The sequence below is a fragment of the Osmerus eperlanus genome, chromosome 19, assembly GCF_963692335.1.
Source record: "Osmerus eperlanus chromosome 19, fOsmEpe2.1, whole genome shotgun sequence".
NCBI lineage: Eukaryota > Metazoa > Chordata > Actinopteri > Osmeriformes > Osmeridae > Osmerus > Osmerus eperlanus.
In genome coordinates this window covers 9,607,935-9,613,460 of record NC_085036.1, presented here as the reverse complement: position 1 = coordinate 9,613,460, position 5,526 = coordinate 9,607,935, and positions in this window count along the sequence as shown.

The window sequence follows — 5,526 nt, the reverse complement described above, 5'->3', positions numbered from 1 at the left end:
CGTTTGTCCTCAATGGCAATTTTTGGTTTAATAATAGTTCAGTGGAATGACGATTGGCTTGTCTTTGCGCTGCTGTTCCCTCGCTACCACTAGAGGGCGCAGTAAGACCACTACAATTTTACGGTGTAAAAGTTGACCATTTACTATGTTGATTGTAGCAAAATTCCAATACTTTACCACAGGTAGGTGTGACTGTTGCAGTTAAGCCATAATTGATACAGGTAGCACTGTGAAATCATAAGCATGGATACACTGCTGGACATTTCAGAACTTGTATGAAAAATGTGACTGTTAAATTGATTCAAATTTGAGTCTTCCTATCTTTCCCAGGCTTCCATTTAGATGCAATTTAAATCAGATAAGATGGAGCTATTTCCATCACATGACCGTCTTCATTGATATCTGATCCCCTGAAGTGTAAATGGAAGCAGAAATCACTAGAGCACTAACCACACTCAGTAACTGAGCCCTAATGGTTTTGGATCATTGGTGTGTGACGTTACAAACATAATTACCATTCGTGTGTGTGTGTGTGTCCTTGAGAGGCAGGCAGTAATGGGAGCCGCGCAGGACTCGTATTATGACCTCTGACCTGTGGAGATCCAAAGGGATGGGTGCATGCGACTAGACGACAGCTGGGCCGCAGCTCTGCTGAGTCAGCCTTCACTGATCGCACGTGCTCAAGAACACACACATACAGACACACACACACACATGAGGAGGGGCCCCTATCGGCCATGATGAGGCAGTAGGTGCACAAAATCTAGGAGATTCATTCATATGTGGTATATCTGCAACAGTTTGTGAAAGCCTTAGTTTGAACTCATGTCTACTACTTAGAATTAGGAACCAATGTTTATCAGAATTATCCAAAACTTAAATGGAAAAATAGCAAAACAATCACTTCATTAAGACATTGTAGCACTTTAAAGTGAGGAATGCCTTCACATCAAATATTCATTAATGGCATGTTAAAACCACGTGAAAAACTAAATTGTGTGACCAGTACGTTGTTTGTCTTATTCCCAGCTTTTTGTGTCCTGTGTCCTGTCAACGTTGCCTCATTGCTGTTCAGTTTAAACACACACACACAATGACTCATTCCTGCCGAGGTTTGATACCTCATGAACACACTGAACAGGATGGCTGGCTAAAGATGAGACATAGAGGCCTGCTGTTTCTGCCAACAGACACTCAAACTTAGTCTTTGTTTAAAAGTTGTTTTTTTGTTTAGTTTTTTTTTACAAAGGCTGAAAATATTGGTTGTCCTACTTTTGTAGTTATGCGCCTAGGCCTGAATTTTTCTGATTCATGTGTTGGGGCTGTTGACAGATTTTTTTCTCTTTAACGTTTGCCAAAACTCATCAACCTTCGCCTGATCTCCTAGAAACATTGGCTGGATCACTGATGACCTTGGAACATCTTGTAAAATAACACAAATTGTCATGAAAACTGTTTGTCAAAAATGCTGTCAGCAGTTTCATGAAAAACATCAAATCTGACACGGAACCATAAAAATACAAATAGCCCTCCATTTTACATTCAGTTATTACATACTGCGACTGGAAACTCTCATAAATCACATCCAACCACATGGAAATACACACAAACACACACACACACACACAGTGACATATGAGACGGAAAGAAGATGGTCCAGTCTCATGGCTGGCATCTAAGCCAGAGATGAGGCTCCGGCAGGAGGGAGAGAATCGCTGCTCTCTCCCCGCTGATGTATGGAGACGTCTGAGCAGAACCACACCAATCCTGCTCTGATCACGACGCCGCCACCGCCACGTCACCGGGGAAGAGAAATGACACCGTGCGGCCGGGCGGCTCAGCGCTCAGGCCTTGGTGTGTGCGGTTGTCCGCTTAACACCCAGACGAAGAGTTCAGCTCAGCTGTCATAAATACATGATGAGCCCTCGGGGAGGAACGATGGGTTGGGGAGGCAGATTTCCACATCTCATGTACTCCCTCAAGGGTCTGTGAAGGACTGACTGAGTGTGATTGCAGGGAGCAGGCACCGCGGCATATACAAGAGCTCAGCCGGCACCAAACACCGGCAGAGAATTGTACTGTGAGCAGAAACAGGCATAAACGTTCCTCTGTGGTTTTGTAGCTCGGAGTAACAGAAGTGAATGAGTGTGGTGGGCTATCACAGACGGGAGCTGGGGGGTGGGGGTGTGGGGGACATGAAAGGATATGAAAAGAGACAGAGAGGGAGGAAGGAGGGAGCATGAGATAACGGGGTTAAGGGAGACATGGAGGTATGACGAAAGTGATGGATGGTCCAACTACACAGAATCAATCCTCTGACAAATATACACACGCGCACATACAATCATACACGCACACACACACACAAACACATGCACGCTGGGCCTCAATAAGGTGTTGTGTAGATCTTGCAAATGTCTAGACACACACTAACAAAGAATAATGGCAGCTATTTTTGTACTCCTGTGAAAAGGCACTTTTTCCTCACTGTACAGCATGAGTCTGGGCCTAGACTCATAAATAATGATTTGGGGAAAGCCTTGGCAACATGTCTCATTGCTTAACTGGAAGGTTCTCAGACACCTCTCTGTGCACTCATATTCCTGTCGCTAGCATGTCCTTAAACAACCAACATGAACTCTCGGAAGGTTAACGGTTGGTAGCATACTCCAGTAAATATGTTGTTGTATTTAAACGTTTATTTTCCTCACTCTTTCCATTTTCTAAGCATTGTATAATTGTAGACGAGGCACTTAGCACCCAATGGAATGCCATACACACAGTACATTTCCAAGCCTTGTTGAATGACTTTCCTATCACCCAATTGAGCTTTCGCAGCTGTTATGTTTTGGTATGCGCCTGTGGTGTCTAGATAAGCGGTCGTAAACAATGTCCTCCTCCACAGAGATGTCCTAAGCTGGACTTGGCTCGCGGCGTTAGCGTCCCTGCTGTGGCGTTGCCTGTGCAAAGTCCTCCAGCTCCTGCTGAACGATACGTCACTGGTTAACGGGCGGAGATCAATACTGAGATGGATTCATAATTGATGTGACTTTGGTGCGGCGCTGTGGTCTTGCTAGCTCTTCCCTGACGTGGCCCGGGTGAGGGAGGAGCGGGGCTGGCTCACGGGGTGGCTGATTGAGTCATCCAGAGGGTGCGATGTGAGTACAACCAGCTCAATGCATCAGGCAACCACACTCCCATACGAACACATGCTATCACCCGGAGACCAACGCACACACATGCTCACTCACTCACTCACTCACTCACACATACACACACACACACACACTCTCTCTCTCTCTCTCTCTCTCTCTCTCTCTCTCTCTCTCTCTCTCTCTCTCTCTCTCTCTCTCTCTCTCTCTCTCTCTCTCTCTCTCTCTCTCCCTCCCTCTCTCTCTCTCTCTCTCTCTCCCTCTCTCTCTCTCTCTCTCTCTCTCTCTCTCTCTCTCTCTCTCTCTCTCTCTCTCTCTCTCTCTCACACACACACACACACACACATACACACACACACACCCAACAGATGGCACATCACAAACTATGTTGCCCATGATCACCACTGAATTGCAGAGAAGCCATTGAAGCCATGCCCCTCTCTTCATCCCCTCCCTTCTGTCTGCCTCGCCTTTTTTCCACAGAGCCATCTATTATTCCAGAGCCCAGCCCCATCTCCATGGCACTGTAGTTCTTTATCCACCTTCAGACGTAAAGCAAATGATGTGACAAACTGCTCAGGGGGGAAGAAGAAAGGGGGCCAGCCCCTCCCCGTTGGGGCAGTAAATCTGCCTGTGCTTAGCCCCCTTGTCCACCATCCTCTCCCACCCCACCCCCAGCCCCACCCCTCCCCCCTTCACCCCCCTCTCCCCACAGTACTCTAAATCCCCTCCCCCCACCCTCACCCACTGGCCTGCACGCACACTAAGAGTCTGACAGGAGAAAAGGATGGCAGGTGGCCAGTGCAGCCACTAAGGACAATGTCTGGGCCAAGAGACAGACAGAGCCTGAAAGAGAGAGAGCAACAAAGGGAAAGAGACGTCTGAAAGAGAGAGAAAGGGGTAGAGCGAGAGAGAGAGAGAGAGAGAGAGAGAGAGAGAGAGAGAGAGAGGTGTTTTACAAAACAGGGATAAACTTTTAAAGGCCAGAGTCATAATGAAGTTAAGCAGACAGTCATTGCTGGCTGTCCAGCACCACGCCAACATCTCGGGTTGAGTCATCGGCACGGAAATATGTTGACAGTTAGTTTTACAGCCCTTCAAAGGTCCTGTGCTGTGGGCCACATATTTCATCATCACCATCACCTTTTTATTGCTGTGTGTCTTACACGCTGGAATCTTCCGTGGTCTCAGACTGACGTGGGTGGGTGTGATGAGAGGCTTTCACTGACCTGATCCAGGGAGGTTATCTCTCTCCCAGACAGGGAGCCGGCCGCCTGTCATACGCCAGGGCTCCCCTCGGTGTCTCTGCAGACGTGGAACTATTAATGATGCCTCTCCATACACCAGCCGTATCTGCATTCTGGAGGAGAGTCGCCACCCTCCCAGGCCTTCCTAACATTAGATAAAGCTCCTAGGTGGGCCACTGTGATAAGGCAGTCGTTCTGTACTGTGCCTTGTGTTGCACTGGATCTTGGGTTCACCCGAGAAATGACAATTCCATCCTGCGATGCTGCGCAGTGCGTCCATTTGATTGTGTGTTGTTTCTCACACTGCCTGGAGATTCTCTGCAGTTTGTAAGTGGCTTCAGATAAATGAATAAATAAAACTCCGAAGCCGTGGGCCTGGAGGATGACATCAACCATCACAGAGGGTTCCAGAAACCCAGAGCGCGGGGCCAGTGCTGGTGTTGGGAGTGCTGGAGATGTACATGACTACATACAGTACATGTATATTCATCCACCTCCATTGGTATGTTACATTCCTGAAGGATCTCGTTGCCCTTTAAGGCCAGCCTGAATGAAACATTAGGTTTAACTATTCATAAGATGCCTCGAGCAGGATGTGCCTTAATCTGCTGAGGCTAGAAACCCCTAACGCAAAACCTTTACACACACACACACACACATAGGCACGCATGCACACGCACACTCACTCACACAGGGAGTGTACATGAAAAATGTTTTGCCACCCAAAACCGTTCTCCTGATTAAATAACCCAGTGCTCCACTCTCCAACAGTCAGCAAACCCCTGAGGTCAGAGTCCTGAACTCCCCTTCAACACAGACACACACAGACACTAACAACTCCAAACTCCCACCATGGAGCCCCAGAGTTAGTTAACGGGTGGAAACAGTGGGACATTGGCCAGAAACTGACACATTTTTATATTTCAATAGTTAACAAATTCCTGAGAGCTTATTCACCAGAGACAGGGAAACAAACAATGGCCTGATTGTGGTTTGGAGCCAGGCTGGTTCCCTAGTAGACTAGCCAGGAGAGTCCTGGACCTCCCTAGTGAGGCCTTGCTCATTAACACTCTGTTGTGACGGACTGGGTCCATCCTAGTAAGCCAAGCAGATGCCTGGTTGGAACT